The sequence below is a fragment of the Chiloscyllium plagiosum genome, chromosome 18, assembly GCF_004010195.1.
Source record: "Chiloscyllium plagiosum isolate BGI_BamShark_2017 chromosome 18, ASM401019v2, whole genome shotgun sequence".
In the NCBI taxonomy this organism is placed as follows: domain Eukaryota; kingdom Metazoa; phylum Chordata; class Chondrichthyes; order Orectolobiformes; family Hemiscylliidae; genus Chiloscyllium; species Chiloscyllium plagiosum.
The window spans coordinates 19,793,513-19,818,551 of NC_057727.1; the positions used below are offsets into that span (position 1 = coordinate 19,793,513).

General features: G+C 41.2%; 1 long non-coding RNA gene across 1 annotated transcript in view; it reads right to left on the reverse strand.

Annotated features, from left to right (window-relative positions):
- Positions 1 to 25,039, reverse strand: part of LOC122558930 — a 269,987-nt gene that overhangs the window by 164,605 nt on the left and 80,343 nt on the right. The gene's annotated exons all lie outside the window — the stretch shown is intronic.

The following is a 25,039-nucleotide window of genomic DNA, read 5'->3' on the forward strand; positions in this document are numbered from 1 at the left end:
AGCCATAGTTACCGTATGCTCCCCTTTGTATGTTTCTTTTTCCTTGGATTTATTTCTGCCGTGCCTCCTGAATTAACCCTCAAAGCTCCTGCATTGCTGTTCTACCATCTTCTCTGCTATACCCCCCCTTCCAATTAACTCTGGCCAGCTCCTCCTCATGTCCTGGTAGTTAATTATAATACCATTACATCTGAATCCAGTTTCTCTTTCTCATAGTGCGGGGTGAATTCTATCATATTATGATCAGCACCCTCAGGGGTTCCCTCACCTAAACATCCTAATCAAGTGTGCCTCATTACATATTACCAATCCGGAACTGCCTGTCCCCCAGTGAGCTCTCCCACAAGCTGTTCCATCTTATAGCTCTTCCATTAATTTCTTTTCTTAAGATCTGTTCCCAACCTGCTTTTCCCTGTCCACCTGCATATTGAAGACCCCAATGATTATTGTAATAGTCCCTTTCTTACATGCTTTTTCTATCTCCTGATTTATTTTTCCCCCCACATCCCAACTACTGCTTGAAAGCCTGTTTTTCCTGAGGTTCGTCAACTCTACCAACACAGATTATTCAGCTTCTGACTCTCTATCACTTCTTGCTCTCAATTTAACTTTTAACTAACAAAGAATCCTGCCCCCTCTGCCCATCTACTTGTCCTTTGAATAGGATGGATATCCTTAGATATTTACAACCCACCCCTGAATCCCTTGCAGCCAAGTCCCCGTGATATCTACAACATTATATCTGCCAATTTCAATAGGTGCTACAAACTCGTTTCCCTTGTTTTGAATACAGCATGCACTTAAGTACAACATTCTCAGTCTTGCATTGACCATCAGCCTTCTCATAGTTGTCTCCTCATCTGTGACAAATCCAGTCGTACCCCCAACAATCACCCCATCTCTCTCCAGTTGTACTTCATAGAGTAATGTAATTCAGTTTATATCGTTGTATAAGGGAATGAAATTGGAGTATGTGATATGCTAACAATAGATCAAAAAGTTATGCAATCTGACATAATCCTCCTGTCTTGTAGACTCATGGCAAATGAAGCTATGGTAAATAGAGTTTGTTACTTCAGCTGATTCTGGAAATATTCTTCAGCAGCAGAATATGATGAAAAGTTTACAATCACATTCTTCCATATCTCAAGTTCAAGTATATTGAAACCTCTCAGTGGTGCTCCTGGGCAACCAAGGTCCTCCCTCCTAGTGTTCCTAGAACCTGGCCCTCTCTTAAAGCCCCATTTCAGTAAATTTCTCCCTACAAATGTAGCACCTATTTTAGATGTCTTATCAACACAGGTTCAAGTTAGGGATGGATTATAGCTGCCTCATTTTCTGACCTATACTTTCTGCAATACATGATATAATAAAAGAAAGTTTCTGAAGTACGTAAAGAATATCTTTTGTTTATTTTTGTTCATGTATACTTGTGCTTACTGTGGGTTGTGTTTCCAAGTTCTCTGTCAGGTTCTAGTTTTTTTCTTTTCTCTGTTCTTCACATTATTGTGCCCTATTCCACTTGGCCCTCCTCCTGTTATCTCAGAGAAGATTTGCTCGTTGTTTCGCACCCCCTTCCAATTTAACTTCCACTCAATGGCCCCTCCTTTTTGAATCTGTGAATCTGATGCTGCTCCACACTCTGACATCCTGCACTTGAACAAGACTTGGTTCACATTGAACTTTTTTTGTTCCTACAATTCCAACATCCTGTTAAAAAGCCTTCCCTATCCTCCAAAATCATTGCTGTAATGGTTTGCTGTTCGTCACAACAAGTTATCATGGATTGTTTATCTTCTTTAATCATCTCAATCATAGGCTCATAAAGCAACATACCTTCAAAAAAGGTGGCGGTACAATTTTTAAAAAATCACTGTTTGTTTTGGTTACTCACTGAAGTCTGGGGGTTTTATTATGTGCCAAATAATGGCACCTGCTATAAAATCCAATGGAATTAGTTTGTTAACTTAATTGTGATCATTTGAAACAATCATAATAGTTTGCTCTTATCTACACGTAAACCTTTGAGAGAGAGTGTTATGGGCACTTGCAACATACAAGACTTAACAATACATTGCATTACATTTGCAGTAAAGGTTAGCACTGCTGCCTCACAGTGCCAGAGACCCGGGTTCCATACTGTTAGTAATCTAATCTAATCTAATCTTCTGATTCACCATAGCTGCACTAAAGAAGAACCAATGGTAATGTCACAAAATATAGCTTGGCAAAATTTCTAGCAATGTTTGACAGAAAAAAAAGATATTTTTGGCAATGATTATTCCAAAATAACTACATTAGGATATTTAGTACATGTAAGAGGGGTTTGACAAGGAATATGTCAAAGTCTTCAAAGAGTCAAAACATTTTCCATTTGTTGACTTCATTCAGCAACATAATCTGATATCTTTCAGCTTTGTAGGTGAGTCTGCATGGTCAATGTGTTGTCAGATTTGAAAAGACTGCTGGAATGTAAAACATGGCATGTACTACATCACACAGTCTGCCTTCTTCCACATGTTTTATCTCAGTAGCTCAGCTTTGAAGAAATAATCAGAAAAAATATTAACTGTACACACAGAACATTAACTATTCTGCCAAAGGCTCTCAAATTATAAATCCTTTTGTTAAAAGAAATAGAATATTTTAAAATATAGAAAAATGATGCCTTTGAAAGTACAAGTAATTCAGAAGCAGTTGTGACCACTGATAAAGTTGAATATGCTGAATTTTAAATGCTGCTTTAACTGGTTATTTTCAGAAATCTGACTTTGCGATAAATAGCCCAATTACTTTCTTTTCTTGTAATGTTTTGCCACACATTTCTATAAAAGTAACTTATTGTAAAGCTATGGGCAAAATTTTCTCGTATGTTGGCAAAGCATTAATTTTTAGGATTTAATGTATGCGATTCCCTCTGTTAGACCAGACAACTCTTCTCATGCAGTGGGCGGCACGGTGGCACAGTGGTTAGCACTGCTGCCTCATAGCGCTAGAGACCTGGGTTCATTTCCCGCCTCAGGCGACTGACTGTGTGGAGTTTGCACATTCTCCCTGTGTCTGCGTGGGTTTCCTCCCACAGTCCAAAGATGTGCAGGTCAGGTGAACTGGCCATGCTAAATTCCCCATAGTGTTAGGTAAGGGGTAAATGTAGGGGTATGAGCGGGTTGCGCTTCGGCGGCTCGGTGTGAACTTGTTGGGCCGAAGGGCCTGTTTCCACACTGTAAGTAATCTAATCTAATCTACCTGCTATTCACCCCATTAATTATGCATCCAGTTTCCATGGTATTGCACTTACACAATCATGCACTCAACAGAGGTGGAATACATTGCCAAGACTTAAGGAGTTTTCCAGGATTGAGAGAGGAGACCACTAGCTTAATTAGAATGATCCCTCGTACAAAGCAATTGTTTTATGAGAACAGATTAGCCCCCAAATGACTCAAGTCTTCTTTGTCTGGACTAAGCACTTAGACTTTCAGGTCTGGCCATTTGGTTGAAGCAGAAGTTCAATATCTGTAATTAGCTTGTATTTAATGTCGAATTATTATTTTTTCATGATAGTAGGTAATTACATTTCTCTCCCTTTTAAGTTCAGGAAGCCTTTGAATTGGCTCCCTCATTTTGATACCATTAACTCAGTTTTAATTGAAGCTACATGTTAAAAAAAATTGTGATCAACTGAGAGGGGGTTAAAAAGAGAGAACCCAATTCACCACATCTCGCGCAGTAACAATGATTGGGGAAGTATAAGCTTAAACTTTCTCAATGAATTTCATGTCTTCCAGTCTTGGGCAGTTAGTACCCATTCTCTGATATGTTAGTAGTAGTTTGATGTTTCTGCTCACATATTTGGTGATGTCATTGCATTGGATTAGCTTCAACCAAAATTGTTGAATCCTAATAGCATCTGAGTGATTTGCTTTCTAATTAACAAGTTTATGAATGGCTTATGATCAGTTTCAGTATTAAACCATAAGTTTAATGACTTAAGCTAAGTGTGTGAGAAATACAGCCACTTAATTCACCATTCCCATAAACCTCTGTAATTTGATCACATTCCTGTGGGATTGGTATGTCTTTTTCGACTTTTTGTTTTTGTGGATCTTTCATGATTCTAGTTCCTTGCATTATCTAGTTTAAAAATATTATTATGGGTTTTGAGAACTCATACTTCTCATCAAGTGTTAAGCCTGCAAGTTTTGAACACTGATGCATTGGCCATGTTCCACTTTTGTCAAGCCATGGATTAAAACATTGTTCATATGGCATATCATGCCTTCCCATTCCTTTCAAAGTGTTTGACATTGTCCTCTGGAATGTCTTTGTATTGACAGGATCCCAAAGAGTTAAAATTGCAATGTTAAAATAGTAATGCTGAATTGGTGTAATGAAGGACATTAACAACTTTGACTCTTCATGTCCTGGTCACTGCCAGGATCCACTACTTGCATCCAGTTTTGTGGAGATGGTACTCAACACAAGTTTCACCAAACTTTTAGCGACTGATGCTAAATAATTGCATTTCATGTTTGACAGCATTGTCCAACTTAATTAGGCTGACTCAAATTCCAATAGCTCCATTAATTTTAGAACAGGCACCATACCAGAATACCAGGTAGGTCTGGTAACTGGCAAAATAATCTCTGCTGAACACTGCCTTTATTTAATCTCTGACTTGTTTTCAAGCATCAATGTGGGACTTTCCTGGGTATAATCAGAAAGATGGGTTTTGCAATTGTTTTGAGTGCAATGTGAGATGTGCTCCTTTCAGTTAGCCCAATCCTTTAAACAATTTTGGGAACTCCAGACTGAAATCACTGTTTTTGTCTCTTTCCTTAATTTCTCCTCATATCTAAGTCTCAGATCCATCCATGCCTTTCCACTTAACAATGAGCATTCTTAGTTCTGGACCATACCTAGTGTTTCAATGATTTCTGTCTTTGTATTTTGAGCTTTGCAGCCTCTCCTGTACCTTGTAATAGGACTTAGTCATTCTCTGGTGATGCAGGGAATTCTACTCCTGTTTAAATTTGAAATGACCTTGATCTTGAAAGTAGTACTCCAGTATTTACTTCTTTCTTCCTTAATTTATTGAGTGAAGATAATTTCTTCACCTTCTGACTCTTTGATTTAAAGTCATACAGCTTGGAAACAGACCCTTTGGTCCATTTCATCCACGCTGACCAGACTTCCCATCTGACTTTGTCCTGTTTGCCAGCATTTGGTCCATATCTCTCTGAATCCTTCCTATTCATAGAACCATCCAAATGCTTTTTAAATGTTGTAATTGTACCTGCCTCCACCACTTCCTTGAGTAGCTCGTTCCATACACATACCACTCTATGCATGAAAAAGTTATGTCTCAGGTCCTTTTTAAATCTTTCCGCTCTCACCTTAAATCTATGCCTTCTAGTTTTGGACACCCTCACCCAAAGGATGGTAAGCCACCATTTTTGCTGCTCCAGCAGGATGTCACCACCAGGCACGTAATCCCTTCTCCTTCCTTGTCGGCATTTTGTATGGGCCGGTTCCTCAGAAACTATATGATCCACTCCTCTTCTACTCCCAATACTCCCCTACCTTCTCATGTAATCGCAAAAGATGCAACACTTGCCCATTTACCTTCCTCCTCACTATGCAAAGCTCATGTCAGACCTTCCATGTGAAGCAGTGCAACCGCTTTGAGGAACACCTGGATCAAAACAAAGGAGCCAATTCAAAGACTTCCTTAACTGAAAAGGGAGAGAAATGTTACGATCTGCTAAGATGAAAAAGTAATAATGTAAGCATGAATTAAACCCAACTATAATTTTTCTTTCCCATTGCAATATACTATTCAGTGTACTCTGAAATATTCCATTACATGCCTGAGAAAAAATTATCCAGAGGTTCGAGTTGGCTGCCACTTCAACACACTACCGTGCTCCCTGGCCAACATTTCTCTCTTGAGCCTGTTGCAGTGCCCAAGTGAGGCTCAGTGTAAGCAGTGGAAGAACAGCATCTCATTTTCCACTTTGGGAACCTGCAACTGTGAGGACTCAAAATTGATTTCAATAATTTCAGAAACTGAACACCTTCTCTGTCTTTTACCCCTTTCACAACCCAGACCCTGTCATGTCATGGCTACCTTTAGCACAGCTAACATATTTTCCCCTATTTAAGCCCCATTAATTGTTTTTCTTACTCCCTGGCATATAATAATCCATATCTTAGGCTGCTTAACTGTTGTTCCCTCTCTCTCTATGGGCTTCATCTCTATCCATCTCACTCCTTTAACACAGACCTCTTCACCAAACCCACTATTCCTGTCTTCAGCCTTCCAACTCTTTCTCGCTCCTCAGCGCTCAAGAAGGGTCACTGAACTGAAACTGTTAACTCTACAGATGCCTGCTGAGTTTCTTCAGCAATTTTTGTTTTTGTATTATACTGACTCTGCCTGACCATTTTGAAATTTTCTATGTTCGAAACTCTTTGAAAGTAGCTTCCCACATCTTCCATGAGATACATGTTAAGATATCCAGCCTGTAATTTCCTACATTCAGTCTGACTTTTTTTTCATTTAGGCATTACATTTGCTATTTTCTAATTTGATAGAACATTTTCCGAATCTAAGGAATTTTCAAAAATTAAAACTGATACTTCAACCATCATCCTAGCCACTTCTTCCAAGACACCAGGATGAAGTCCATCAGGTATAGAAACTCATTTGACCATGGCTGCAAATATTTGCTGGACATTTCCCTGATCATCCCTAGTTTCTACTTCCTGATTTACAGATATTTCTGGGATGTTACTTGTATCATTTACAGTGAAAACCGATGCAAAATATCTAACCATATCATTTGACATCTTCTTATTTTTTATTATCCAGTGGATTCTGGGTAGTTCAAGATGGAGGATGGGAAAAATTTGTAACTGTAACAGCTGCTCCTTTTTTGAGGTATTTTAGGTGTTGGAGGTGATTTCCTCAAAATCCAGGAGCAATTACTGTTTATATGCTGACGGACAGGATTTACATGTATTTGGAAAGGCAATGACTAAATAGAATGCCCGGAAATAGATGGTGACATCTTGAAAAATGTCAATATTCCAGAGGAGGAAGTGCTGGATGTCTTGAAGCGCATAAAAGTGAATAAATCCCCAGGACCTGATCAGGTATACCGAGAATTCTGTGGGAAGTGAGGGAAGTGATTGCTGGGCCCCTTGCTGAGATATTTATATCATCAATAGTCACAGGTGAGGTACCAGAAGACTGGAGGTTGGCTAACGTGATACCATTATTTAAGAAAGGTGGTAAAGACAAGCCAGGGAACTACAGACCAGTGAGTCTGACGTCGATGGAGGGCAAGTTGTTGGAGAGAATCCTGACGGATAGGATTTACACGTATTTGGAAAGGCAAGGACTGATTAGGAATAGTCAACATGGCTTTGTGCGTGGAAAATCATGTCTCATGAACTTAAAGATTGAGTTTTTTTGAAAAAGCAACAAAGAGAATTGATCAGGACAGAGTGGTAGATGTGATCTATATAGACGTCAGTAAGGTGTTCGAAAAGGTTCCTCATGGGAGTCTGATTAGCAAGGTTAGATCTCTTGAAATACAGGGAGACCTAGCCATTTGGATACAGAACTCGCTCAAAGGTAGAAGACAGAGGGTGGTGGTGGAGGGTTGTTTTTCAGACTGGAAGCCTCTGATTAGTGGAGTGCCACAAGGATTGGTGCTTGTTCCACTACTTTTCATCATTTATATAAATGATTTGGATGTGAGCATAGTAAGTATAGTTAGTAAGTTTGCAGGTGACACCAAAATTGGAAATGTAGTGGACAACGAAGAAGATTAGAAAGTGTGGTGCTGGAAAAGCGCAGCAGGCCAGGCAGCATCCGAGGAGCAGGAGAATCGACATTTTGGGCATAAGCCCTTCTTCAGGAATCCTGAAGAAGGGCTTATGCCCGAAACGTCGATTCTCCTGCTCCTCGGATGCTGTCTGGCCTGCTGCGTTTTTCCAGCACCACATTTTTCAACTCTGGTCTCCAGCATCTGCAGTCCTCACTTTCTCCCAGCGAAGAAGGTTACCTCAGATTACAACGGGATCTTGATCAGATGGGCCAATGGGCTGAGGAGTGGCAGATGGAGCTTAATTTATATAAATACAAGGTGTTGCATTTTGGGAAAGCATCTCTTAGCAGGACTTATACACTTAATGGTAAGGTCCTAGGGAGTGTTGCTGAACAAAGAGACCTTGGAGTGAGGTTCATAGCTCCTTGAAAGCAGAGTCACAGGTAGATAGGATAGTGAAGAAGGCATTTGGTATGCTTTATTGGTCAGAGCATTGGGTATAGGAGTTGGGAGGCCATGTTGCGGCTGTACAGGACATTGGTTAGGCCACTTTTTGAATACTGTGTGCAAGTCTGGTCTCCTTCCTATCAGAAGGATGTTACAAAACTTGAAAGGGTTCAGAAAGGATTTACAAGGATGTTGTCAGGGTTGGAGGATTTGAGCTATAGGGAGAGACTGAATAGGCTGTTTTCCCCGGAGCGTCGAAGGCTGGGGGGTGACCTTATAGAGGTTTATAAAATCATGAGGGACATGAATAGGATAAACAGAGAAAGTCTTTTCCCTGGGGTGCGGGGAGTCCAGAACTAGAGGGCATAGGTTTAGGGTGAGAGGGGAAAGATATAAAAGAGAACTAAAAAGCAACCTTTTCACGCAGAGGGTGGTGTGTGTATGGAATGAGTTGCCAGAGGAAGTGGTGGAGGCTGATACAATTGCAACATTTGAAAGGCATCTGGATGGGTGTAGGATAGGAAGAATTTAGAGGTATATGGGCCAAATGCTGGCAAATGGGACTAGTTTAGGTGGGATATTTGGTCGGCATGGATGAGTTGGACCGAAGTGTCTGTTTTGGTGCTGTGCATATCTATGACTAATTCCCCACACTCACTTTCTATTGGACTAACTTGCTTCTTTCTAAATGTCTATAGAAACTATGTTTCCAGCTAGCTTCCTTCATGCACTGATTATCCCCTCCTCATTTTTTCATCCTTCTTTAGAGTTTTAAACCTAATCATTCTTCTAGTTGGTCACCCATCTTTACCTAATAATATATTTTTTCTTCAAGTTTGACACTATCTTTAACTTCTTTAAGCTCATCACAGATGGTGGGTCATCTGTTCAGAATTTTTCTTTCCCATTGCGATGCAGTAGTCAGTGTACTCTGAAATATTCCATTAAATGCCTGAGACTGCATTTCCATTGATTTAACATTTAACCAAGCTTGCTTGTTCACGTTAGCTAGCTCTGCTATCATGCCCCATAACTGTCCTTATTTAAACTGATTTTGTTAGCCCTGGATTCACTCTTCTCACCTCAAGTTGAAAGTGAAAATCAATCATTTTATGTTAACTGCTGTAGAAGGGCATCTTCACTATGAGGACATTAACTACTCCTATCTCATAGCACAATGCTGGGTTAAGTATAGCTTTGGTTGGCTCCAGAATGTGCTATTCTTAGATATTATTCTGAAAACATTATACAAACTTCTCATCCAAGCTAACTTGCCCATCTGATGCTAGTGACAGGAGTGGGGGAGAGAGGAAGAGACTCAGAATCTGCCCTGCAGAATTAAACACTCACAATCAATAAAGTGCATTTTAAAAATATATTACTGATCATGCCTCACTCTCATACCTACTTTCAGCTGATTCTTGTGGTTGCAGTGGCAGCAAACAACCCACACGGAAAGAACCACTCCTCCAAGGCTGGAGACTGTCAAGGTGATCATGAATGAGGGCTGCAAAGCCCAATGTGTTGGTCATGCATGCAGCATGTTCCCTGAGCATCAATGTGGACAATGTTGGGATCTATCTACAGCAGGTCGCAGTTTGCCAGTAGATGGTGAAGGAGGTGTTTGCCCAAGCCAGGGTTGAGCAGCAGGGGAAGAGTCAGTGGGAACATTGGAAGCACTCCTCCAGACTGGAAACACTGTGGCAACGAGCAGCAGATTGAGACTCGCAAAAAGAGTCTTCTCTCAGAAAAAGTCCTCTTGAACAAGGCTGAAATGTTTGGAATTTTTCAGTCATCTGGCACTTCTCCAGAGTCTATGGAAAACAAAGATTGTGGGTGGTGCTCCTACAGTTTCTACATTCCCTTGCTTCAAAATACATCTCATTAGGTCTTGGTGCCTTGTCAATTCTAAATACCAAGTCTTTCCAACACTTCGGCTCTAAACATTTTTAACCCTTCAAATACCTGACTTTCCTCCTTTGTCACCCTGGCTGCGGTAACATCTCTCTCTTTTGGAAAGACAGATATGAAGTATTCATTTTACACCTCAGCCATACCTCCTGTCTCCAGGCCAAAATCCCCTTTTCGATCTCCAATTGGACCTACTCCTCATTTACTACCCTTTACCTATTTATTTGACTATAAAAGACTTTGTGACACCTCATTATGTTGGCAGTCATTCATTTCTCATAATTCTTCTTTGTTCTTTTATTTTGCTTCATCACCTCCCCCTCTGCACCTTTGCTTTTTTTTTGGTTCACAACTTTTGTTTTCTATCTGATTCTTGTCATAAATGCACTTTTTCTTCTTTATCTTCATTTCTATCTCCTTTGTCATCCAAGGAGCTCAAGATTTGTTTGTTCTACTTTTTTCATTTGAGGGACTACACCTTGACTGTATCCCAACCATCTCTTCATTAAAGTTAGCCCATTGTTCAATTACTTTTGTGTTCCTGCTTTTAGTTAATGGCTTCTTGCAAAAAAAACACATTTAAAATTACAAGCCAATCAATCAACCACCCCATGGCTCAACACTTCAACTCCCCCTGCCACTCCACCAAGGATATGCAGGTCTTTGGACTCCTCCATCGCCAGACCACAACAACACGACGGTTGGAGGAAGAGCACCTCATCTTCCGCCTAGGAACCTTCCAACCACAAGGGATGAACTCGGATTTCACCAGTTTCCTCATTTCCCCTCCCCCCACCTTGTCTCAGTCAAATCCCTCGAACTCAGCAGCGCCTTCCTAACCTGCAATCTTCTTCCTGACCTCTCTGCCCCCATCCCAGTCTGACCTATCACCCTCACCTTGACCTCTTTCCACCTATCGCATTTCCAACGCCCCTCCCCCAAGTCCCTCCTCCCTACCTTTTATCTTAGCCTGCTGGACAAACTTTCCTCATTCCTGAAGAAGGGCTTATGCCCGAAACGTCGATTCTCCTGTTCCCTGGATGCTGCCTGACCTGCTGCACTTTTCCAGCAACACATTTTCAGCTCTGATCTCCAGCATCTGCAGACCTCACTTTCTCCTCAAAGAATCAACCACTTCCCTATGATATCGCTGTTTGATTCTTTTCCGATCAGCAGCCCCCCTCAAGCTGCAGTTGTTACTCCATGCCCTCTCTCTCTCGCTGCTGTGTTGAAGCTGAAATACTGGGTCTCAATACATCCTCTTCCTGCCTCCTCTCTTGCTGCTGTGCTTGAGCTGAGGTCAAAGTGTTGGGCCCTGGAAACTTGATCCTCATGTCTGCATTCTTACATGTCTACAGCCCAAGATCCATGCTGTTCAGTTCATGCATGTTTTTAATTAATGTGTTCAGACATGCTAATATACAGCTCTTGAACAGATGGTATTTGAAGTTGGCCTTTTAAACAGGAGGTAGAGACACTATCACCACCACACAGAGCTTAGAAAACATTAAAACATTTCAACCTGTTTCCCAACAATACCAGTCAGAGACTTAAATCCAGATAAATTAAACTCTTATTTCAATTCATTAAGTTTCTACTTAACTAATACCTTCTGCTTTAATTCTTACCGACTGTAGAGATAATTTTATGATTTTTCTCTGAAGCTTTCACAAGTCCAATGGCCTAAATATAAAGATACCTTTATCAGACTCCAATTTTTGACTTCAGCTCCACCTTCAACACCATAATTGCAACAAAACTCATCTCCAAAATCCGAGGTCGAGATCTCTACTCTCCTCTATGCAATTGGATCCTCGACTTATAACACAGTAGAGGCCCTTCAGCCCTAATGTTGTGCTGACCTGTGGAAAAAATCCGAAGCCCATCTATCCTACACAATTCCATTTTCATCCATTTGTTTATCTAATGACCATTTAAATGCCCTTGAAGTTGGTGAGTCTACGACTGTTACAGGCAGTGCGTTCCACACCCCTACTACTCTCTGAGGAAAGAAACTACCTCTGACACCTGTCCAATACCTATCATCCCTTAATTTAAAGCTATGTCCCCTTGTAGTAACCATCACCATCTGAGAAAAATGGCTCTCAATGTCCACTCCATCTAACCCTCTGTTTATCTTATATGTTTCAATTAAGTCACCTCTCAATCTTCTTCTCTCTACTGAAAACAGCCTCAAGTCTCTCAGCCTTTCCTAGTAAGACCTTTCCTCCATACCAGGCAACATCCCAGTCATTCTCCACTGATCCCTCTCCAAAGCTTCCATATCCTTCCTATAGCACGATGACCAGAACTGTTGTTGTGTCGCCATAGTCTTACCAGATCATATGGGCTGCTCTCTCATCAGAGAGAGAAGTGACTGGTAGTGACTTAACCTGAGGGCCACCAGACCTCAGGCAAAGGAAGAGGTTGAGAACGAGAGTTCTTCACGGTAACCTCAAACTGGTGATGGGAATTGAACCCATGCTGTTGGCATCAAACTGCTCTGCAAACTGACAATCCAGCCAACTGAGCTAAATCTCTCAGTGCAGCAGCACCAGAGTTTTGTAGAGCTGCTCATGGCTCCAAAACTCAATCCCTCTATCAATAAAAGCTAACACACTGTATGCCTTCTCAACAACCCAATCAACGTGGGTGGCAACTTTCAGGGATCGATGTACATGGACACCAAGACCTCTTTGCTCATCTACACGACCAAGAATCTTATCAATAGCCCAATACGCTATATTCCTGTTGTTCCTTCCAAATTGAATCACCTCACACCTTTTCACAGTAAACTCCATATGCCACCTCTCAACCCAGCTCTGCAGCTTATCTCTATCCCTCTGTAACCTGCAAAATCCTTCGGCACTGTCCACAACTTCACCTACCCGTCATCCGCAAATTTACTAACCCACCCTTCTATGCTCTCATTCAGGTCATTTATAAAAATGACAAACAGCAGTGGACCCAAAACAGATCCTTGCGGTACACCACTAGTAACTGAACTCCAGGATGAACATTTCCCATCATCTCCCACTTGTCTTCTTTCAGTTCGCTAACTTCTGATCCAAACTGCTAAATCACTCTCAATCTCAGGCCTCCATATTTTCTGCAATAGCCTACTCTGGGGTACCTTATTAAATACCTTACTGAAATCCATATACCCATCAACTGCTTTACCCTCAACAACCTGTTTGGTCACAGTAAGGTTTGTGAGGCACGACCTACCCTTAACAAAACTGTGTTGACTATCCCTAATCAACTAACTCTTTTCTAGATAATTATAAATCCTATCTCTTATAACCTTTTCTAACACTTTACCCACAACCGAAGTAAGGCTTCCAGGTCTATAATTACCAGGGCTATCTCTACTCCCCTTCTTGAACAAAAGGACAACATTTGCTATCCGTCGGTCTTCTGGCACCATTTCTGTAGATAATAATGACATAAAGATCAAAGTCAAAATCTCCTCTCTGGCTTCTGAGAGAATTCTAGGATAAATCCCATCTGGCCCAGAGGACTTACCTATTTTCACACTTTCGTGCTTCTTCTATCTCCTTGGACTCCATGTACAATTTCCCATGACTGTCCTTGATTAGCCTTCATCTTAATCTAGTCATTCTTTTATTCCTGATATACCCGTAGAAAGCTTTAAGGTTTTCCTTGATCCTATCTTACAACAACTTCTCACATCCCCACCTGGCTCTTCTTAGTTCTCTCTTTTGGTCTTTCCTGACTAACTTGTTACTTTCAATTGCCCGAACTGAACCTTCATGTCTCATCTTAACGTAAGCCTTTTTCTTCCTCTTGACAAGAGATTCAACTTCTTTAGTAAACCACAGCTCTCTCACTTGACCACTTCCTCCCTGCCTAACAGGTACATACTAATCAAGGACATGCAGTAGCTGTTCCTTGAATAAGCTCTACATTTGAATTGGGTCCATCCCCTGCAGTTTCCTTCCCCATCCTATGCATCCTAAATCTTGCTTAATCAGTTATAACTTTTGCTCTGCGGTATATACCTATCCATTTCCATCGTAAAGTAAACATAACCGAATTGTGGTCACTATCACCAAAGTGCTCACCTACCTCCAAATCTAACACTTGGCCAGGTTCACTACCCAGTACCAAATCCAATGTGGCCTTGCCCCTTGTTGGCCTGTCCACTATATTCTACATTCAGTTCCACCACCCTAATGTAATTATGTAAGGTGTGATTTGTCTAGTTAGAAAACGAAAAAAAATTCTAATTCACTGTACCTCCGTACTTAGGAAAATAATAAATAAAATCAAATCAAGATTTCTGTCCGAAATGTTTTTGGTTTGTAAATTTCACAAACGAGGAAAACCTGATTCCTTTGAACTGAACAGAATAAACTTTAACTGAAAGTGAAACTAAAATTTGCTTCTGAACTCAATTGTTGATTATTAACTCTGGTGTTTTCTGTGTAAAAGTATAAACATCTTATTTCATTCAGTGATTGTTCTTGATCACAGTCATGTCTTCTTGAAACTGCTCATTTACATCACTATTTCAGAATGGCTTTCTGTCCTTGCCTAAAATAAACTTGCAACCTTGAAACCTCATATTAGACCTCACTACTCTCAGCCTCCTGGACACTGGAACTACAATTTAGGTTCCCATCTCCTGCTGAATAGTTTAAACCCTCCCAAAGAGCATATCCCCCCCAAAATATTGGTACCCCTCTAGTTCAGGTGTAGACCATCCTGTATGGAAAGGTCCCACCTGCCACAGAATGAGCCCCAATTATCCAAGTATCCGAAACCCTCTCACCTGCACCATTTTCTCTCTCTCTCTCTCTCTATCTATTCTTTGCCTCGCTAGCATGTGGCACGGGTAACAAACCAGAGATAACAACTCTCTTTGCTAACAATTCTCTCTAGCTCCAAGTTCCACCCTAGCTCCCTGAATTTCTGCCTTAAATCCCCATCCCTTTTCCGACCTATATTGTTAGTGCCTATGGGGACCAAGACATGGGGCTGCCCCCCCTCCCCCTCAAGGATCCGAAAACACAATCAGAGACATCACGAATCCTGGCACCTGGGAGGCAACATCAACTGTGAGTCACTCTCGTTCCCACTGAACCTCCTATCTGTCCCCCTAACTGTGGAGTCCCAATGACTAATTCTCTGCTCCTCTCTCCCCTTCCCTTCTGAGCAACAGGGCCAGATTGTGTGCTAGGGACCTGTGCCCCACTGCTTACCCCTGGTAAGTCATCCTACCCCAACAGTATCCATCTACCAGGCCGCCAGCATTCTCAAAGATCCATCTCACCCTGGCAATGTTTTTCTACAACCTCTATCACTGGGGAGAAGGTACAGAAGCCTGAGCGCACGCACCAGTCGGTTTCGTAAAAGTTTCTACCTTACTGTTGTTAGAATACTGAATGGACTCTTAAACTCCTAATATTCGCCTGTACCTATGTTTTTATTTTTACCGCTGTTTACCTATTATTTACTTATCTATGCTGCTTAACTATGTGATCTGCCTGTATTGCTTGCAAAACAAATCTTTTCACTGTGCCTCGGTAAACGTGACAATAAATTCAATTCAATTCAACTCAGATGGTTGACTTTAAACAAATAAAACTATTTTCTTTTGTGCTAATTATGTCTCTTCCATGGAGAGTTTTCCAAATTCCTACTGACTTCAAATTTACTAGGGTTCCTTGATAACATATTTGGTCAAAGTCATCTCATCTCACCTCATCAGTTCAGCTATATTGTTCACATTGGGACAAAAATTGAAAAATAGTCAGGAGCTCAGTGGCAATGGCAGAACTGCAAGAAGATATTGATGGAATACTCAGGTCAATGGAACATTGATAAATGGGGTTCAATCTGGAGAAATGAGAGATAATACATTTAGTGAAAGCTATCCAGGTAAAAGCATAGGTACTCAACGGCAGCATTTTGAAAGGTCTTGTGGAATAAACAACTTGATATCCTTCGAATCCCTTAAGGTGGCTGAAAAGGTAGACACATTGTCCAAGAAGGTTGACACTTGCCTTTATTAGCTGAGGTACAGAAAATGAGAAGTGGAAGCTTGTGCTGGAACTGTTGAAAACAGTAGTTAACTGTAGTACTGTGTGCAGTTTTGGAACATATTGCCTTAAACGGTGGTGAATATGTACTTGAAGTGCAATTCTGCACGGCTACACACCAAGAGCTGGCAAGTGACATTAATCATTAATTTGTTGGTTAGCAGTAACCCAATGGACCAAATTACCTCCATCAGTGCTGGAAACTTCTATAAGTCAGAAGATGAAGGGTGAAGGTCAAAGAAAATACAATAATTGCAAACTTCCAGCCAGTAAATCAATATGAAATAGCACAGCAGTGATAGTGAACCCATAATTCCTTCCTGCCCTTGCATCCTATGTGATCACTCAATGACTGACAATAGTTTCAGCTGTGAGCAATCATACATTTTGTGACTAAAAGTAAATTTTAAAAGAAAATGGTTCTTTCAGGCAAAACAGGGACTTTTAATTTGTTGATGGACAGTTAGAATTGTCAATAAGTATCAGATTTATGACAATTATTTTGATCACTTTGTTATTTCTCTGATTTTTTTGTTGCTGTCACATGTATCTTCAAAGATGGGGTTGTCTGCTGAGTGACTTTGTGGTTTTTCCTCAAACGTATTTCGATTATCTTCTCAGTAGCTTTTCAGTGCTTAGGTGAATTAGGTGAATTGGTCATGCTAAAATGCCCATAGTGCTAGGTATATTAGTCAGAGGGAAATGGGTCTGGGTGGGTTACTCTTCGGAGGGTCGGTGTGGACTGGTTGGGCCAAAGAGCCTGTTTCCGCAATGTAGGGCATTTAATCTAAAGGAGGATCATAAGATGCAAAATTTATAGCAAAAGATTACATTGATATAATGAAACATTCAACAAACCTAGATAGTTAAGTCTTTCATCTTTTAGAATGGATTTGCTGGTCTAGGTACTTTAATGTGTAAATCCCAGAACTACTTTTAAGTCACATTCTCAAGATAATTTAAGGTTTTATAACAAAAGGTGAGATCTCATCTCAGACAATGCCTTAAAGGTGTGAGGTTAGAGTCTGTCAGTATCCCAATCTTGAGTCACACTGGTTCTATTTCCAAAGTGGAATCTGCAAATGTTATATCGATTGACTGCCTGGATTGACTGCTTGCAAGTTCTGCATTTTTTGAGCAAAATAGCATGTATCTGCAAATATAATTCTGCAAATACAAATCACCCCATAAACTTATATGTGTGCACGCGAACAGGAGAGAGAGAGAGATAGAGTGAGTATGTGCACATGAATGTGTGCGAGTGAGTGTGAGAGCACGTGAGAGCATGTGTGTCTGCGTGTGTGCAAGCTTGGTAAAGTGTGTGTGTGTGTGATTGTGATGGGGTATAAGCCTGTGAGAGGGTGCGCGCGCGGGTCTAAGTGTGGGAGGTGAAGTGTGTGCATATGAGAGAGAGCGTGTGTATGAGGATCTAGATGAGTGTGTGTGTGTGTGTGCGCGTGTGTGTATGTGTATGAGAGAAAGAGAGAGAGAGAGAGAGTTTGAGTGTGTGTGTGAGTGTATAGTGCAATGGGGTCACCTGTAGAGTCATAGAGATGTACAGCATGGAAACAGACCCTTCAGTCCAACCCGTCCATGCCGACCAGATATTCCAACCCAATCTAGTCCCACCTCCCAGCAACCGGCCTATATCCCTCCAAACCCTTCCTATTCATATATCCATCCAAATGCCTCTTAAATGTTGCAATTGTACCAGCCTCCACCACTCCCTCTGGCAGCCCATTCCATACACTTATCACCCTCTGCGTGAAAAAGTTGCCCCTTAGGTCTCTTTTATATCTTTCCCCTCTCACCCTAAACCTATGCCCTCTAGTTCTGGACTCCCCGACCCCAGGGAAAAAATCTTGTCTATTTATCCTATCCATGCCCCTCATAATTTTGTAAACCTCTAGAAGGTCACCCCTCAGCCTCCAACCCTCCAGGAAAAACAGCCCCAGCCTGTTCAGCCTCTCCCTGTAGCTCAGATCCTCCAACCCTGGCAACATCCTTGTAAATCTTTTCTGAACTCTTTCAAGTTTCACAACATCTTTCCGATAGGAAGACCAGAATTGCACGCAATATTCCAACAGTGGCCTAACCAATGTCCTGTACAACCGCAACATGACCTCCCAACTCCTGTACTCAATACTCTGACCAATAAAGGAAAGCATACTAAACATCTTCTTCACTATCCTATCTACCTGCGACTCCACTTTCATGGAGCTGTGAACCTGCACTCCAAGGTCTCTTTGTTCAGCAACACTTCCTCGGACCTTACCATTAAGTGTATAAGTCCTGCTAAGATTTGCACCTCGCATTTATCGGAATTAAACTCCATCTGCCACTTCTCAGCCCACTGGCCCATCTGGTCAAGATCCTGGTGTAATCTGAGATAACCCTCTTCGCTGTCCACTACACCTCCAATTTTGGTGTCATCTGCAAACTTACTGACTATTCCTCTTATGCTCGCATCCAAATCATTTATGCAAATGACAAAAAGTAGAGGGCTCAGCACCGATCCTTGTGGCACTCCACTGGTCACATGCCTCCAGTCTGAAAAACAACCCTCCACCACCACCCTCTGTCTTCTCCCTTTGAGCCAGTTCTGTATCCAAATGGCTAGTTCTCCCTGTATTCCATGAGATCTAACCTTGCTAATCAGTCTCTCATGGGGAACCTTGTTGAACGCCTTACTGAAGTCCATATAGACCACATCTACTGCTCTGCCCTCATTAATCTTCTTTGTTACTTCATCAAAAAACTCAATCAAGTTTGAGAGACATGATTGTGAGACATGGCACAAAGCCATGTTGACTATCCCGAATCAGTCCTTGCCTTTCCAAATACATGTACATCCTGTCCCTCAGGATGCCCTCCAACAACCTGCCCACCACCGAGGTTAGGCTGACCGGTCTATAGTTCCCTGGCTTGTCTTTACCGCCCTTCTTAAACAGTGGCACCACGTAGTGTGACATGAGCTCTAAGGTCCCAGTTGAGGCCATCCCCATGGGTACCGAACTTGGCTATCAGCCTCTGCTCTGCCATTTTGCATTGTTGCCTGTCTCGAAGTCTGCCTTAGAGGACGGTCACCTGAAGGTCCGAGGCCAAATGTCCTGGACCGCTGAAATGTTCCCCGACTGGGAAGTAACCATCCCTGCCTGGTGATTGTTGTGCAGTGTCCGTTGTCTTATGGTCCTGCTTCACAACCACTTGACAAAGAAGCAGAGCTTCAAAAGCTAGTGCTTCCAAATAAACTTGTTAGACTATAACCTGGTGTGGTGTGATTTTTAACCCAGTCCAACACCGACTCCTCTAAATCGAGAATAACTCACTAAATTTTCAGAATTACATATGCAGGCTAACTTGAGGTACTGGAGAGGGCCAGGTGACTCTTTCTACTATTCCCACAAAGCTTTTTAACTCTATTTTTCTTCTTCCATTTCTCTTTATTAACTTGATACAGTTCTGCAACACAAAGGTTTTCTTGCACATTTCTGACTTTTTAAAAACACTTAAAAGCTGTTTACATGGCACATTAAAGCCAAATGAGGGGGAAAGAATCTTGTGTTTTGAACTAAGTTCTCCAAAAGTCCTGTGTTGTCAAATATATCTTCATAAATACTGATACAAGACAAATCTCCCATCTAAAAAGTAACTGCATCAGCAAAACTGTGATGTTTTAAATGATTTTAAAGCTATTTGACTGCCCTTCCTTTTGCCGTATTCCAGACTCTTCCTCACCAGGTTTCTTGAACCACAGAAAAATTGCAGCACAGGCAGAGACAATTCAGCTCATGATGTATGTGCTGGCTGAATATTTTAATTGCCCGTACTGATTCCACTTTGCAGCATCAGGTCTGTAGCCTTGCAAATCAAGCGTTTCAGGCATAAATCCAGGTTTCTAAATGAGTTCATGGCTTGTATCTCAACCACCAAAATTAGGAGTGAATTGTAGATATCAGTCATACTTTTTTCTCATGTCCCTCCAATAGTTAGTCACCTTAAATCTGTGTCCCCTGGTAACTAGCCTGTTCCTGAGGTCTTTCCTGTCCACGATGTCCAAGTCTCTTCTTATTCTGTCCACATTATGTCATCCATCAGCCTCGGTTGTTCTGACAGTTGCTTGCTCTGTACCTTCTCTGGAACTGTAACACTATATTTTGTATCCTGTTCAATTACCCTGATCTACTAATGTAAAGCATGATTTGTCTGGATAGCACGCAAAACAGTACTTTTCACTGTATCACTGTGCATGTGACAGTAATAAATCAAATCAATGAAATAGACTAAGGAAAACAACCTTAGCCTATCTAATCTTTCCTCAAAGCTGTTATTTTAAAGTATTGGCAGCATTCTGACAACAAAGAAACATGTAAAATTCTAATAAGACTGGAAAGACTAGATTGCAGCAAGGATGTTTTTCTTCATTGGAGAATCTAGGGCCAGGGAACACAGTCACAAGATTCTGGGCAGACAATTAAGGACTCAGATGAGGAAACATTTCTTCACTCAAAGGGGAATGAACCTGTGGAATTCTTTACCACAGAAGATTGTGGAGGCCATCACTGAATATATTCTCGAAATGTACAAATATATTTTTAGATTTTAAAGGCATTAAGGGATATGGGGAGAAATCAGGAATATGGCCCTGAGTTAGAGGATCAGACACAATCATATTGAATGGGTAGAACAGACTCAAAGGGTTGAATGGCAATATCCGGTTCCTAGTTTCTACGTTTCTTGTAAATTTTCTCTGTACTGTCCTGTAATGTGGTGACTAGAACGGTGTAAAAAAAACTCCAAAGGTGGTCTAAACACTGTCCTATATAGTTCAGAAGGTAAGCTCTCATATGCCTTATTCAACAACTTTGCGACGAGTCCTGCCACCTTCTTGACCTGTGGACATATACTCCAAGGTCTCTCACTTCCTCTACCCCATTTGTTACCCTTCCATTTATTCCATATTCTCTTGCTTTCTTTGTCCTCCCCAAATGCTTAACCTCACACTCTCTGGACTGAATTCTATTTGTCATGTTTTTACCCACTCAACTAAACCACTGATAACATGCTGCAATTGGCAGTCATCTCCTTGACTGTTTACTACAGTGCCTTCATTTGGATTCAACTCACCATATTCCCCTGTATCTCATAGACTTCAATTTTTCTGAAGAGATCCATTTTCAAAAAGGGAAAGAGACAAAAGTAACTATAAGCCAATTCGCCTAACATCTATTGTTGGGAGAGTATTGGAATCAAGAAAGTAATATCAGAACTGTTGGAAAATTTCTTTTTTTCCCTCATTTGCAGGATGTGGGCATCACTGGCTGGTCAGCGTTTGTTGCCTGTTCCTGGTGATGACTGCCTTCTTGAACTGCTGCAGTTCACCTGCTGTGGGTTGTTGACCTGCAATGTCATTAGGGAGGGAATTCCAGGATCTTGACTGAGCGACAGTAAAGAAAGGGTAATATATTTCCAACTCACGATCGTGAGTGCCTTAGGGTGGGAACTGCAAACTACTATTGCTTGGAGTTGGAGCTGCAACCATCCAGGCAACTGGGGAGTATTTCATCACACTTTTGACTTGTGCTTTGTAGATGATGGGCAGGCTTTGGGGAAGCAGGAGATGAGTTACTTGCTGCTGTAGCCACTGTAATGAGTCCAGTTGAGTTTCTGATCAATGCTACCTCCTAGGATGTTGACAGTGGGAGATTCAGTGATGGTAACACCATTGAATGTCAATGGGTGGTGGTTAGATTGTCTCTTATTGGTGATGTGTGGCATTTGTGTGGTGCGAATGTTACTTGCCAGTTGTGAGCTCAAGCCTGGATACTGTCCAGATCTTGTTGCTTTGAACATAGACTGCTTCAGTATCTGAGGTGTCGTGAATGGTGCTGAACACTGTGCAATCATCAGCAAACTTTCATTCTTACATCACCTGGGGAATTCAGCTCATAACTCCATGTTTGAACCAAGGATGCAATGAGGTCTGGAGCAGAGCGGCCTCAGCAAAGCCCAAACTGAGTGTCACTGAGCAGGTTACTGCTCAGCAGGTGCTGCTTGATAGCACTGTTGATGACATCTTCCACCATTTTAATGGCGATTGAGAGTAGACTGATTGAGAGGTAAGTGGACAGATTGGATTTGTCCTGCATTTGATGTACAGAACATAACCTGGGCAATTTTCCATAAATTGTTGGGCAGATTCTAATGTTGTAACTGTCCTGAGTGTAGTGCTTGAAAAGCACAGCAGCCAGGCAGCTTGTGAGGAGCAGGAGAATTGACGTTTTGGCCATAAGCCCGTCATCAGGGCAACTTCTGTTTTGTTTCTGGTTTCTTGCATCTGCAGTTCTTCGGTTTTTAGTTTACAGAAAGATATTGATATGTTAAGTAAGTGGATGAAAACTTGGCAAATTCAGTATAATGTAAAAATGTGCATTTAGGAAGGAGGGAGGCAATGACCTAGTGGTATTATCATTGGACTCTTAACTGAGACACCCAGGTAATGTTCTGGGGACCCACGTTCAAATCCTGCCACGGCAGATGGTGGAGTTTGAATTCAATAGATATCTGGAATTAAGAGTCTAATGATGACCATGAATCTATTGCTGATTGATGGAAATCCATCTGGTTCAATGTTCTTCATAGAAGGAAAATGCCAACCTTACCTGGCTTACATGGGTTTGTCTTTGGACAATTCAGGATGGGCAATAAATGCTGCCAAGCCAGCTACACTCTCATCCAGTGAATGAATAAAGAAAAAAACAGAATGTTATTTAAACTGAAAATAGCTGCAACACAGAGGGACTTGGGTGCACAGAACACGAAGTTATCACAGGCACAGCAAGTAATCAAGAAGGCTAATGGATATTGTCCTTTATTTCAAACGGTTTGGAATATAAGAATAGGGAGTCTTACTACAGCTGTGCAAAGTGCAGGTGAAACTGCATCTGAAGTACTGAATAATTGTGGTTCCCTTAATTAAAAAAATATATTATTTCATTGGAGCAGTCAAGAGAAGGTTCACCAGTATGATTGTCTTATTGGATAAGGTTAAACAGGTTGGGCTGGCGCAGTGGCTCAGTGGTCAGCATTACTGCCTCACAGCACCAGGGATATAGGTTCAATTCCAGCCTTGAGTGACTGCACTGGGAGTTTGCACATTCTGTTTGTGTTTGTGTGTGTTTCTGTCAGGTGTGCTGGTTTCCTCGCACAGTCCAACAGTGTGCAGGTTAGGTGGATTAGCCATGCTAAATTGCTCTTTGGTGTCCAGGAATGTGAAAATTAGGTGGATTAGCCATAGTAAATGCGGAGTTACTGAGATAGGGTGGACTTCCAGGTGGAATGCTCTTCAGAGGCTCAATAGGCTAAATGTCCTTTTTCCACACTATAATGATTCTATGATTTTATAAGTTTGGACTCTAATTGGAATATAGAAGAATGGAGATGGTCTCACTGAATCATACAGGATTTTTAAGGGACTTAACAGGGTCAATACTGACAGAGTGATTTCCTTCAGGACAGAATCTAAGACCTGACAGCAGGAAAAGAAAAACAAATATAAACATCTGGAAAAGGAAATAATGGACCTTACAAAAGGAACAAGAGTATCCTTTTATGGATTTGTGATGGGATCACAAGGAAAATGGTCCGAGAAGAACACTGAACTAATGAAAGACCTCGGGATTGAGAAATTTATATCTTTTGCTCAGAACATCGCAAATCTTGTGTTATCTTTGACTCTCGAGCTTTGAAGGATTTTTATGGACTTATAGGATTCTCCAATTGACAGAATTTAATAACTTTTTAATTTTTGATTGTTCTTAATAAGGTTTTAAGTTAGTTTTAAATTTGTATTGATTTTAAATGAGTATTTTATAATTTTAATGTTTTATTAATAAAAGTAGAGTATTTTAAGTCACATAGTAAAGGTGGTGGGTAATAATGGTGTTAAAGAATTAAAGTGCATGCAACATACGACAGATGATGAGTGGTAATGTAACCGAACGGTTGAAAAATCCAGCTCATCCCTCGCTTTGTCGATATTCTGGTTCACATTATTTTATCCCGTTCCCTTGAGATCATCTGGCTGTGGTTAGCTAGATAGGGGTATACATTCGTCGACGAGCGATGATAAAACTCGAAAAGGACATGATCCATTCGTATGGTGAGTGCATGAATTTAAGACAAATGAGGGAAAATATCTTCTCTCAGAGGATTCAGTCTTTGGAACCCTTTCCCACAGCAAAGGGAGCAGTGTCCTTGTGTATATTAAGCTGAGCTGGATTCTTGACCATTCATTAAGGCAATCAAGGGTTATGGGGAAATGACAGGCAAATGAACGTGAGGAGTGTTGGGTCGAACATGATTCTATTGAATGGCAGAACAGGCTTGAGGGGCCCCAACGGCTTACTCTTGTTCCCATTTCTTATCGTCTTATTGTGTATGGTTAGCCATGTGGGACCTTATCAAATTCCTTGCTAAAATCCACACAGACAGCATCACTGTACTAGCCACATCAATTCTCCTTGCTTCTTGCTCAAAGAATGCATCTAAGTAAGTCAGACACAGACTTCTCTTAACAAAACCATGCTGGATTAATCAATACCTTTCCAAATAACATTTAATTCTATCTCTCAAAAGAATTTTAATAATTTACTCAACTTCGAGGTCAGGTTAATCAGCCTAAGATTATTTGGACTATCCCCTGTACCCTTTTTGAATAATTGTACAATATTTGCTGACATTCAATCCTCTGGTACATCACCTGCATCTACTGAGGAT